Source organism: Podarcis bocagei, assembly GCF_964188305.1.
Source record: "Podarcis bocagei genome assembly, chromosome: 16".
Taxonomy (NCBI): Eukaryota; Metazoa; Chordata; class Lepidosauria; order Squamata; family Lacertidae; genus Podarcis; species Podarcis bocagei.
In genome coordinates, this window is record NC_138142.1 from 4,817,635 (window position 1) to 4,831,554 (window position 13,920).

The window sequence follows — 13,920 nt, forward strand, 5'->3', positions numbered from 1 at the left end:
AGGAGGAGGAGGGAAAAGTTGAAATTCAGCCCAGGGACTTCTGGAATCCCGTGCACAAAACGTGTAAGATCTCCCTCCCTCCTTTATTATTGGAAGGAATTAATTCCATCTCCTGCCTAGAGAGGGGCAAGCTTTATTATCATCATCAATTTTTTTACCCCCTTAAAATAAGTTTTCAGAGTTTTAAAAACAAACATTTTGGAAAGAAGTTTTCAGATGCAGCCATTCTTGGAGGGATGTTTCAAAAAATTAGGGAGCGTAGGAAGAGAAATTAAAGGGTGGGCATGGAGCGGTTGGAAAACGTGTACGTACTGCTTGGTTGTTTAATCTCCCCACCAATACAAAAAAAAAAGCTCAATATCTGCAACAATTTAAAATAAATACATACAACCATAGTTTAGGATCCAGGAAAGGCTTTAAAGATAAGTAATAAACACAGTAGGCTATAAATAAAAATGTCGTGCTACTTGTGTGGGTGGTACCAAATCCTTTGCTTTTTATATTTTATTCACTTTCAGAACCTATCTGTTTTCTTCTAATAGTTTTATTTTTTCATAGTTTTATTTTATCACCTGTTTGGTCATCTATTTGTAAATTTATCAATCAGTACCAGAAATTAAGATGGAAATTAATTTATATAATTAACACAAAAGATGACCAAGTCTTAAATATTTAACATCTTGTTTGTAGCAAGGTCCTTGAGAGGGTGGGGGCAGGTAGCTTCTACAGTGGTACCGTACCTCTGGTTACGTACTTAATTCGTTCCAGAGGTCCGTTCTTAACCGGAAACTGTTCTTAACCTGAAGCACCACTTTAGCTAATGGGGCCTCCTGCTGCTGCTGCACCGCCACTACACGATTTCTGTTCTCATCCTGAAGCAAAGTTCTTAGCCAGAGGTACTATTTCCAGGTTAGCGGAGTCTGTAACCTGAAGCGTATGTAACCTGAGGTACCACTGTATTCAGCTTGGCAGAAGCCGGTTGTCCTTGACTCACTCCAGCCTAGCTTCAAACATGGGTTTGTTGATGAAAGAGTTTTGGTAACCCTGATAGATGACTTGCAGTGGGAAGACAGGGAGAGTCTTCTCCTTGCTCACTCAGTGGGGTTTCATACCACTGAGCATGTATCTTCCTCAACGCCGTACGGGTTGAGAGTTTGAGGTACGGTGTTCAGGTGGTTCTGCCCCAACCTAGAGGTGACTTCTACTCAACTCCTTGGCAGTTGTCCCAGGAGGGGTCCATCTTGCTTTCCAACATCTATACAAAGCTATTTGGAGGTGACACCCAGCTGTTTCTCCTTTTCATTGGGATCAGGTGAGGCTACTTAATCTCTGAAGGCAGTAATGGGCCACACAATGAGAAACAAAACAGGAGGTAAATCCTGACAAGATGCTGTGGGCTGATGGCTCCCAAGCCCAGGAATTCAGTGGGTCACCTCTTCTGGAAGGGGCCTGAGGGCACTGCACCAACAGAGGAGGAACAGGTAACCCCGGAAGGCTGTCCATGAGGGAATGTGACCTCAGCTGAGAAGGTTCTCCACCTTGGCTTATGGCTTTCATGGTTAAAACCAGCAATGTGAATGGGGCCCAAAATTGGACTGGAAACCAGTGCAGATGACAGAGCCCCAGAATACTGTGATCACGGTTTTTCTAATATGCATGTTAATGCAGGCTTAATTAATTGAGCAATCAACCAACATTTTGGATGACAGCCCAAATGATAATGATATTTCGCATTTTTATAGCTTTTTCAAGTAGGCTTGACAGCAGATCACAGAAATCTCTTGCCATTTAATCAAATAAATATTAATTAAATTTACATATATTTTCATATGACTCATTATCTGCCATAGTTGTATGCCATTCAGTAACAAAGTTCTTTGGGCACCTTAAAATAAAGAAATTATTTTTAAAAATTAAATACAATTCCCCTCACCCTATAAAATCAAAAGCTACATGCATGCAGCAAAAGACAACAACTACTCAACCCCCCACCCCCCAAAAAAAAAAAAAAATAAAACAGGCCCAGACTGTATAAGTTATTTAAAGATCTTCACCTGGCACAGAAAAGACAACAAGGATAGTGGCAGGGAAGCCGTTTTGTAGCTGGGGTGCCACTACCAAAAAGACCTTTCCCCCTGGTGATTAGCTCCCTTGCTTTCTTTGACAGGGACACAGAGAGCAGGGCCTACAGAGATCTTAAAAGTTAGGGGGGGTAGCTTTATATGATAGTTTTGAAGAGGGAAAAACTTTTTTGTTTTGTTTTGTTTTGTTTTTACAAAGAGCTTTATATTTGTGTGGCAGCAGGCAACATCTTAGAAGCGGCAGTTCCTTCCAGTGCAAGTATGAAGAGAAAACTCTTCAGACAGCGCCTGCCATCAGCAGTATTTATATTTATATTGAAAATAATTAACTTTTAAGTGTGTTAGAAGGCACCCCAATTTATCACACACACACCCCTTTTCTAAAACCTCTTTCTATATCAGCTATCTTATTCAAGGGCAGATTTATTACTAATTATTATTGCATTTTATTTACATACCACGTTGGAACCCCAAAGGCCCCTGAAATAGTGAACAGCATTTTATAACAACGTGTACAACAGAGTACAAAAAAATCATAAACTAATCTGCAAGTGGAACAAAAAAACCACAACATTGGTCTAGCAAGCCAGAGGGTCAAATGGTCCCTTGCTCACCCTTCTTTCCACAGGCTAGAAACCTGAAGGGACAACGTGAAATGGTCAGCGAGATAAATGACCCCAACTAAAAGTATTCAGGGTGTTCTCAACATTCTTTCTACTTGAGAGATTCAAGGTGAACAAGTAATCCATGTAATTTTTAAAAGCAAAATTGGGAATACTTGAGATATTAAAGGAGTTTCCACAAAAGTGTATGATGTCCTACGCCCATGGCTTCTTAGAATAAAAAGAATGCAGCCTTTTCTTACAATAAAATAAAAGAAAGAAGTCAAGAAAATACAACAGCAGCATCTGAAAGTTGTAAAGCAACAGACTATTAAAAACACAGAATCAAACCAAATTCAGTTAACGTTTGAAATGACCTGAGGAAATAAAAAGGAGGATATCTGGCACCAGTACAACCACCCCACAAAAACAGGTGTCAGATGAGTTTTTACGGGAAGAGCACACCAGAGATGAGGGGCAGAAAACCTGTCGGCTTCCAGATGCTCTTGGACTCCAGCTCCCATCATCCCTGACTCTCGCTTATGCTGGCTGGGGTTGATGGGAGCTGGAGTCTAGACACCTGAGGACTCACAGGTTCCAGTCCCTGCCATACCACCTGCCCTCAGCTTGGTGTTTTGACAATGAACATAGGGTACAGGCAGGTGTGTTTTTATATATTTAATAATGATTTTAATCTGCTCAGTTGGGCTTACTTCTGAGTGGACAAGCATACAATTGCACTCCAGTTGCCCACATAAAATTGCAGTTCTGAACACATGCACACTATGGAAACAGTGGGCGAACTTTTGAGTAAGTGCATAGGATTATACTGAAAATCTTAACATATGCATTTTGTCTGCTAGATGCTGATGGAGTTCTAAGGGAGGTTTTGTTTTTAGGTTGCTATTTATAGTTAAAAGGGAAGTCATCTTTAACATTTTCCTGTCTTGGGAACCAACTCCTAGAGGCTAAGGTCCCTTTGCTCCCCAATAAAATATATGAGGGGGCAAGGTCCCCCCAGAGTTGATGGGCATTGCTGTTTAAATGGTGTGTGATTGCGCAATAACACCCCTAAACCAAATCTACTTAAGAAGATAATAGTGTGTCCTCATTTAAGTATAGAGACAGCCTCATCAATTTAATTTAGCCCTCCTTGATTAAATGGCTGCCCACCAGCCAACATTTAATTGGTTAATTTACCAAACAGTACCAAACCCTAGTGATAGCAGCAATAAACTCCCCAACCCTGCAACCCCCTTGCTTATTGTCAAGAAAACTCGACAGTGACTTGCATTCCCTCCCCGTCCTTCAGGTTGCTCCCATGACCTGTAGAACTAACAGTTGCCTCTTCTTATCCAACTCCCATCTGAAGGCAGCCCTGTATATAGGGAAGTTTAAAAAAAAAGTTTAATGTTTTATGTTTTATATATGATGGAAGCTGCTCAGAGTGGCTGGGGCAACCTAGTCAGATGGACACGATATAAATAGTACCATCATCATCATCAGTGCTTTTTTTCTAGGGGGACGCAGGGGGTAGGCATACCCCTAAACATTTTGTGAATCTATTTTTTTTTATAATGATATTTATTGAAAAAAGAATTTTTAAAATTACAAAGAAAAAAAAGACAAAATTACAGAGAAAAAAGACAAAAACAGAAAAAAATAACAAAACCATCATTTTCAAATTCTCCACTTTCATTACCTTCTTTCCATGACCTCCTCCTCCTCCCATCTCTTGTATCTTGATTAATAATTGTCACAGCAAATCCTTTCCATAATTCATAATATTCTGTCATTACATTACCTTGCTCTATTTTCATCTTATCTTATAAAAAACCTTAAAACTTAAAACTTAAATCTTATTTTTACCAGCTTCCCATAACCATTACCTTTTTACCTAGTTCTTTAAACATTCTTACAAGAGCCAAGTAATTTCATTTCAACATTTTTGCAATGTTCATAAAACATTTCTAATGATTAAAAAAAGAGAATAAAAACAATCCAATCTTCTTCCAGCGTCCCCTCCCCCCGGTCCCGGGATTGTCAGTCCTTTTTATCCCATTAGTCTGGCACATTAACCTGGTGATCTTATATCCAAGGCCTTCAAATCTCTTCCATGTCCCTTCCGCAGTTCTTCTTCATATTTTCCTTTCACTCGTGGGAACTCCAGCTTGGTAGTGTTTTTGACCCTTTTCAACAAATCAGCCCCTTTCTCATAGTCCAGACTAGACTCCATGTGGTATTTTAAGACATGTTTCAAATTCCCTCCAAGATTGGAAGTCCCAACAGCTCCAAACCTCTGACAGCCCATTGCCAGATTCGGAAAGTCCAAACATCCCTGCATAGGGGGATCAGTCCAACCCCCCATTTCCAGCCAAACTTTGTCTTTCCAAATCTGGTTTTTTCCAAGTTCGTTTGTCAAATCCAAAGGCTCATTTTCCTGCTGGGCCAAAAGTCCCTCCATCCCTGGTGCCCAAGATTCAGCAAAGTCCTCTTCTTTCAGTTGTTCTGTCATGGCACGCTCCTGTTTTGGTTCCTGGGTGGGCTCCATATAGTTTCCCACTACCTGTTCAAAGGTTCTGGCCACATTAGTCATAAAATCCATCTTCTGACTTAACTGATCCAATAGGGCATTTATTTTACAGAAAGCACCCAACAGTGCTTCTGAAGGCATTGTCCTACAAGGTCACAAATCCTTTCCCACAGTTGTAATCAGTAACAGCTGCAAGTTCCCAGGATTTAGTTACAATTTCACAGTTCCCCTCTAGGGGGAAAAACTTCTGGTTGTTCTTTTCCTTGAAAACAATAGCAACAAAGTTTCTTTCTTAAGATATTTTGTCCATATTTGTTCTTTTAAAAGACGAAAGGAAACAATGGAGTCACAATGTTTCTCTTCTTTTAACTATCTGTCAAAGCATTTATTTCTGGTCAATGAGCTTCAAACATCAAATCTGACACCCCGCTCCAGGGTCAGGACGGTGGAAAATTACTTTGCTTTAGCTTCACTTCTGCAGGTTTAAACGGCTCAGGAAAAAGTCCCCCTTCTTCTCCTGCTACCGAAGGGGGGTTCAGCGATTTTAAATGATGAAAGTCAATCCTTTAAAAGTGATTTTTAAGGCTCTAGTTTGCGTTGTCTTTGCTTTGTTCTGACTACAAGGAAACGGAAGGGTGACTTCCTGTTTAAACCTTCCCGTTTCAGTACCAAATTAGGGTTAATTTTAAAGTCCAAATTCCTTTTTATTTCGCCAGTTCTTATTTGAAGTCCAAATATTTAATGTTCCAGTACTCACGGTTGGTTATTTTAGATGCCAGATTGTCCCAGGAAAAAGGCAGCGCTCTCTGGCAACGGCAATGCGGCTTCGCGCCACAGAAAAAGCAATTAACTCACAGCACTGCGCCACTTCCCCCTCTTCACTTCGGAGCCCGTTTATGGGTTCCTTTGTGGGTTGGGGGGGCACTAAGGGTGCCCGCCGAGTCCCACGGTCACAGGCTTCATCCGCCTGTGATTTCCAGAAGGGTCCCCGCTACGCCGCAGCGGAAAAGACCCGTTTCATGCAGAGCTAGTCCCTCCAGTTCAGAGGGAGTCCGCCATTGCCGGTGGCACCACCCCGGAAGTCCATTTTGTGAATCTAAGTTTGGCCTCACTGAGGGGCAGCATTTCAATACAGTGGTACCTCGGGTTACAGATGCTTCAGGTTACAGACTCCGCTAACCCAGAAATAGTACCTCGAGTTAAGAACTTTGCTTCAGGATGAGAACAGAAATCGTGCTCCAGCAGCGTGGCAGCAGCGGGAGGCCCCATTAGCTAAAGTGGTGCTTCAGGTTAAGAACAGTTTCAGGTTAAGAAAAGACCTCCGGAACGAATTAAGTTCTTAACCCGAGGTACCACTGTATGAGTAGGAAATTGAGAGTACCCCTAAACATTTTTAGGAAAAAAGCACATGATGATGATGATACGTCCCTATTTTCATTGGAGAGATATTGGAGGGTATGTGAGAGAGGGAATTTGATGCATTATTGCAGCTAAAAAAGTTATCTAAATAGGAAGGCAACTTTCACCCCTCCCCCAATAATTTTTATTGTTTTTCATTTAAATACAAGAACAACCTCTAACTACAGTAACTTGCCCAATGGTACATTCTTATTAAGTTTCATATGCAATGCATACTACACAAGCAATACATTTATTTATGTATTCAAGTAGCCTCTCCGCAGAGATTCTTGTGCTGATGATGGTGGAATTAAAATATTTTCCGTCTCATTTATAAAGGAAAAGAAAGGAAGTCAGCATCTCACCAAAAGTTTCCATCCATGAAGTGCCTTTAATTATCCTTCTGTGGTGAGTAAGGCGTTCTGGTAGAGCCACATTCCAAATACTATTTAAGTAGACTTCAATGGGGATTTCTAGGGAAACCTTTTGGGTAAGGTTGTGGCTAAAAAGGAGGCTACTAAAGCAGTGATATCTTTGTCCCAGGATCTGCCAGGAGAAAACTCATTTGACGTCTTCTCGGAGTTATAGGCCGGAAGTCCAACATTTTGCTCAGCATCAGTTGGCGAGGTCTGCTGTGTAAAGAGCAATCTAAGAGAATGTGGTCCATTGAACCAGGTACTTCTTGGTTGCAGGAACACAAACAGGCTTGATATGGAGCATGTGAGAATCTGCCTTTGGTCACTGCAGAAGGGAAAGCGTTTAATCTCATGAGCATAAAGGCTTCTCAATGGGAGGGGCATATTAGATCCTTTAGATATTTGGCACAGGTTCCGTAGGGTGTTGTGATACCTAAGGCCTCCGGAGAACAGAATCTTGGCATATGAGGTAACAAGCGCTGTCTTTTGTGGTCGTAGAGCAGCTGCTTGATTATTTGGAATATGTAACTTTTGTCACATAGAATCATAGAATCATAGAGTTGGAAGAGACCACAAGAGCCATCGAGTCCAACCCCCTGCCAAGCAGGAAACACCATCAGAGCACTCCTGACATATGGTTGTCAAGCCTCTGCTTAAAGACCTCCAAAGTAGGAGACTCCACCACACTCCTTGGCAGCAAATTCCACTGTTGAACAGCTCTTACTGTCAGGAAGCTCTTCCTAATGTTTAGGTGGAATCTTCTTTCTTGTAGTTTGGATCCATTGCTCCGTGTCCGCTTCTCTGGAGCAGCAGAAAACAACCTTTCTCCCTCTTCTACGTGACATCCTTTTATATATTTGAACATGGCTATCATATCACCCCTTGACCTCCTCTTCTCCAGGCTAAACATGCCCAGCTCCCTTAGCCGTTCCTCATAAGGCATCGTTTCCAGGCCTTTGACCATTTTGGTTGCCCTCCTCTGGACACGTTCCAGTTTGTCAGTGTCCTTCTTGAATTGTGGTGCCCAGAACTGGACATGCTTCAAGGCTCTTGAGAGCAATGCCCAAACTACAAATTTTATCTTGAATTGCTCTATATCATGTAGATGAAATGCGATCTTCAAGCACAGAGGTTAAGAAGGAGTTAGATGTTGTCCTGAAGTGGACTTTCAGCCAGGCCTTGGTTGTAGTCAGCCATGCTTTAGTTTCCATCAGATGTTGGCCGGTTTCAACACATAAGGCTAAGTAACTTAAGCATTTAGGGGCACCAAGGATCTTACAAAGAAAAGTTGCTTGAATTTGTTCAACTTCTCTATTAAATGCTTGTATCCAAATTGGAATGCTGTACAGTAACTGAGAAAGGACCTTGGCATTAAAAATATTTATTGCAGCAGAGACCATCCGGTTGCCTCTGAGGAAGAAAAAATGAAGAATCGCAGATGTGGTGCATTTTGCCTGGATGATCATTCGGTGTCTGTGTGTTGTCCAGTTTAAATTTGACTGGTAGAATATCCCTAGGTATTTGAAATATTTTACCTGGTCAATGGGGTGATTATCTAGTCTCCATTTGACAATTTGACGACTTTGAGAAAAAATCATAATTTTAGATTTTTCGTAATTAATTCCCAGGGAGTTGATCTGGCAGAAGGAAGAAAACAAGTTAAGAAATCTTCTAAGGCCGACCTGGGTATGAGAAAGAATTGTAGTATCGCCCACGTATAAAAGCAGTTTTATTTTATGTTGGCATAATGTCGGTGGATGTCCATTTACATCCTTAAAGTGATGAGCCAGGTCATTTAAGAAGTGGGGTGGCAAGACGCATCCTTGCTTTACTCCTTTGGTTATATTTATACTTTTTATCAGCTCGCCTTTAGAGTTACATTTAATTTGACAGAATGTAGCAGAATGTAATTTTTAAATTAAAAACAGCAGGCATTGGTCAATTCCCATTTTACATAATTTGTGCCAAAGTAGATCACAGGGGTCAGAAGCTCCTTTTAAGTCTAGGAAGGTTACGTAAAGTTCCTTCCTCCCATTTTCCGTGAGGTGTGAAAGGACTATGCAGTGATCAGTGGTTGATTTGCCAGGGCAGAATCCTATTTGTTCAGTCCCAAGGATCTTGTTAGATTTCTTTTCCAAATATCAGGTATACATCTTGCCAAGGTTTGATAGGAGACTTATTGGACAGTAATTCTCAGGCAGATTCGGGTCAGTCACCTTTTTTAAATATAGAAGTGATGATGGAGCTTAGCCAAACATCTGGTAATATCCCAAATTTGTCAATTAAAGTAAATAAGTTGGATAATAGAGGGGCCCACCAATCTGGAATGTGCTTAAAAAGTTCACCAGGGATCCCGTCTGGTCCTGGGGATTTATTTGATCTTAACTTCTTGATTATTGAGAGTATTTCATCTGGTTCCACTAGGATCCAGTCTGTAAGATGTACATAACTGGGCCCATTTTGCATAGCTGATAGATTCGTTGGCACTGTAAATATTGCAGAATAGTGATTAAACCAGCTAGAGGCAGGAATGATGGTGATTGTTTGGTTGCTACCATCTTGAAGGGCACCAGAAACTATCCTCAATAATTCCTTGCTGTCCTTTACAGTACTTGAATTGCCCTGAGCAGATGATGCCAACGGCCTTCGTAGAAAGATTTCTTTTTCTTATGGAAGAGCTCTGAAAGGTGTTTTTTTCATATTAGGTATTCTTTTAAATGGCTCGGGTTCTTCCTGGATTGGAATACAGTGGCACCTCTAGATGCAAATGGGATCCGTTCCAGAGCCCCGTTCGCATCTAGAAGCAAACGTAACCCATGTCCATGCGTCTGCGCGTGCGCGGATCACATTTGGCGCTTCTACGCATGTGCATGATGTCATTTTGAGCGTCTGCGCATGCGCAAGTGGTGAAACCCAGAAATAACGTGCTCCGTTACTTCCAGGTTGCCACGGAGCGCAACTCGAACGTGCTCATCCCGAAGCATATTCAACCCGAGGTATGACTGTAGTTGAAATGCTCGTCTCAGAAGAGATTTCTCATGATGGCATTCTTTGTCAAACCATGACAGCTTTACATGTTTGTCAGGCTATTGTTAATCAGGCTGCTGCTAACAGAATAAATAGTACCGTAAGTCTCTGCATTTAAGGTTATTGTTTGAATTTGGGTCTAATGATAATAAGGCGAGAGCTGAGTTGGGTGAGACATTGCTGCATAATGTGAATAAAATGTGAAATAACGTGAAACACCTTTTTCCCAAAGGAGTACACTGACATGCAACTCTACCAGGCATGAAAACATGGGTCTCTCTCTCTCTCTCTCTCTCTCTCTCTCTCTCTCTCTCTCTCTCTCTCTCCAGCCTTTCTAGCATAGGGGAGAGAGAGACACTGGTGTTTATTTTGGCTATAGGAGGGGCAGTTTGTAAAATACTTAATTTTTTTAGGTAGCCCTTCTGTAATACTTTGAATTAAACTAGATTAGGATTGTATTCAGCTAAGTCCAACTCAGAGTATACCTATTTACATTAATGGACCTCATCCACTAATTTCAATGGGTCTTCTCTGAGTAGGACTTAGCTGGTTACAACCCTAATATTTATAAGAAGTGTGGAGTGCCCCTGTTCATTGTTCCAGTCAGCATATATGCCCTATTTCAAGATACCCCATTCCATCCATCCTCCCAAGAGTCAACATCCCATGGCCACTAAGCATGCTCACTCTTCATTTGGCTACGTAGGCCATTTCCTTGTCCACTTTAGGGTTTGTTTGTTTTAAATGTTGATGTTCTGCAAACCTCAGGACTTCACTGAGTGTACGTCCCATCCTGTGCAGAGATAGTGAGTGCCATTTTGGCTGCAAATGCATAGGCACTGGTGCCTCATTGTAGGAAATAAATTATTGCTCCTTTCCCACAGGGCATGCTTGCAAGAAGGCAGGTCCAGAGTAGTGAGTTGTGCAGATGTAGAACATGCAACCCCCTCCAAGGATGAGCAATTCTGCTAGGTCTTTGTATCAGGATGGATTAATGCATACTTGATACAGGGATAGGCCAAAATTCTCTTCCGCAATGAAGCCTGGAAGTAGTTAATCATGCAGAGCTGTAACAGACAGCCTCTTCTGAGATGAGCCACTGGCCTAAGAAAATGCTCTCCTGCTTCTCAAGGCACAGAGTTTGAAAATTCCTGATTGACATAAAGTTAAATTAAGAGATGCATATTACAAAATACTGAGTCTCTCTGTTGAACTCTTAATTCTAAAGGATTCTGACAAAAGCCGTGCCAGAGTACTTAAAATGAACAAAAGATAACAGGCTTGGAGGTTTCCTGAAAATTGGGACTTGGAAAGTGGGTGCACACTTTATTTTGAGTAGTTTGTAAAACTCGTGTCATTGACCTGTAAAGATACTTACAGAGTGTCTCAGAAGCTGTGGATTTGTGATGTTGAAGGCAGCAAAATTATTGGTTTCTGTAGCTTTCCTTGTGGGATTTTCCTCCTTGGGTGCCAAAATACCTTGCTTGGCCTTGGGTACTATACACCTTGATTGTGTAGGACAGGTGTGTGTTGGGGGGAGTGCCATTTGGTGCTCCACCTTAGAAGAAGGAAGTTTTAAACTGGTCCCAAGTGCAACTACAGAGCCGGTATAGTCTTCTAGGTAAATAGATATTTAGTGAAATGCTTAAGCCAGGCATGTCCAAAGTACAGGGGCCTCATGTGGCTTGTTGGTCGGTTTAATCCAACCCCTGTGGCAATTTATTTCCTGGGGTGAAATCCTAAAAAAACCAAACTCCAATCCTAAAAAAAGGTCAACAACTTTGGTCGGCCCCACGGCCCTTCACTTCATCAAATCTGGCCCTCTTTGAAAAAAGTTTGGACACCACTGGCTTAAGTTTTAAAGTTCTAGGCCAGAGATTGTTGGGCTCTCTCAGTTCTCATGAGCCGTTCTGGCCGACGGTCTGGCACAAAGGCTGCTGTAGCCCAGAAACTCACCCACAAATCATGTTCTAAACAACCCAGCTTACATTTTAAAAGCCGTTTTGATGCTGGGATTGTCAAAACAATTGGCATCAAATCTTTGCAAATCATTATGTTGCAGCAATTCCTATAATCCTTGCAAAGTACCGAATCACAGAGGAGGCGTCTACTATCGAAAGCAGGAAGTTTCCTAGTGGATTGCACACCTTCTTTAAACTTTCCTTTTTTGTTCCTAGAAGAGTCTTCACCAACATGGCCTCTGCATATTTCATATCCTCCAAGTTTCCTGATTTTCCAGTGCTGGAATTACAAAAGAAATCCTGGCTTCTGATTTGATCCCAGAAGGTCCCGATTTCCCCTGCTAGTGCTGCTGCTGAGCTTAGGGGGAAAGGATGAGCCATCCCAAACTGCGACTGTGAGGGAGCACCCCTTTGCCTCTCCTGGTGCTGCCGCCTCCTCCCCATGGCAGCTCTTAGTGGCTGCCGGAGAGCGGAGAGCGGACGAGGAGGAGGAGGAGGAGGAGAGGTGGCCACTGCCCCTGAGACCCAGCCCCACATGACACACTGGCTCTGGGCAGGAAGAAAGGGGGAGAAGAGAAGAGCACAAGGCTTGATTATTATTATTATTTTAAATGCTTTTTGCACCTGCGTCCAATCTTGGCCCTTTCCAAAATTTATTTATGGTGTTTGTTTTTCTATTTGTAATTCTACCAAAGAATAAAATAAAATCGGGATTAAGTGGTTTTCTCAGCATGGTATCCCTTTGGTGAAGTGCTGGTGGCATTCGCCCTTCTACTGGTAGGAAATGCTCTGCGAGGGGTGGGGACACACAAAAATGGGGCATCAAGGAGGGTCAGTTCCTGGGGAGTGAAGAATGTCCTTATTTTCACCTGAGGGTATGATACTTGATGGGAGTGGGAGTCCAAAACATATGAGAGCGCCATGTTGGCAAAGTCTTGTCTACTCTAGACAATAAATAAATTTAGACACCAGAAGCTGAGTGGACAGACAACTCAATGAATAGAAAATCGGGGGGGGGGGCAGGGGAAGAGCAGAAAATGAAGCATTGTAGCCATAAGGGACTATTTCTCACACCCCCACACAGAAAGTTACAGGTCTGCTTCTATGTCGCTGCCGGTCTCATCGCCACCTTTTAAGGGTTGCACATTTCAAGATAGCGACAACCCATTTGGGAATTTATTCCAAGGCAGTTACCTGATCTCTTGCTATGCGGTAACAAAGACTTTATTTTAACTTGGAATCTTACATTTCTGTTCCCCTTTCACTCAAAACGCTGTCCAAGCAAGCTTAAATTCAGTTTTAGACAGTGGAGTATATTTTAAAATACATGCATGTTGCTCTTTGTAAAACGTTATAGCAGTTGAACAGACTGAAACTAAAACAGACAAATGAATCATTTTACATTAAACCAGAAGAATCAACACAGCAAACCAGGAAAAGCTGCAAAAGACTATGAAATAAAGCCATCCCCACAAAAAAAGTCATTTTCAGCTATCACCAAGACAACAGAAGGGAAGAACCTCCTGGGGAGAAGGTTCCGAACCGGGGCTACCACAGAGAAGGCGCTTGCAGAACCCAGGGTGGAGACATGTGGCCTTCAGGTGTTGCTGGGACTACCATTTCCATCATCCCTGGCCACTGGGCCATTCCAGCTGGGACTCATGAGCTGGGAGTCCGGCCACAATTCCTACCTGAGAAGTATCTCCATCCTAGACGCTGGTCCTTGACAGCATATGCCCCTGTTAAATTCTGTTTGGATTTTCCTCTCTCATCCCACCATCTTGTGAAGTTCTTAGAATTCAAGAAGGGTTGAGCAAAGAGCTAAGGTTGCATAAACACACCAAATTGCAGGACGAGGTGCATTTGAACAGCCTCTGCAGCCCCAATTCAGAACCAGAATGC

General features: G+C 42.2%; 1 long non-coding RNA gene across 2 annotated transcripts in view; it reads left to right on the forward strand.

The window, feature by feature from the left end:
• Positions 1-12,575, forward strand: part of LOC308576072 — a 13,314-nt gene extending 739 nt beyond the window's left edge. The window contains exons 1-3 of one of the 2 annotated variants that reach the window (XR_014003053.1): positions 18-63; positions 6,954-7,022; positions 12,235-12,575. This is a non-coding gene — a long non-coding RNA (uncharacterized lncRNA). Of the gene's footprint in view, positions 1-17; positions 64-6,953; positions 7,023-12,234 lie in introns of those variants that run through there. The other variant, XR_014003052.1, reaches the window with a different exon arrangement.
• The last annotated feature ends 1,345 nt before the right edge of the window (positions 12,576-13,920 follow it).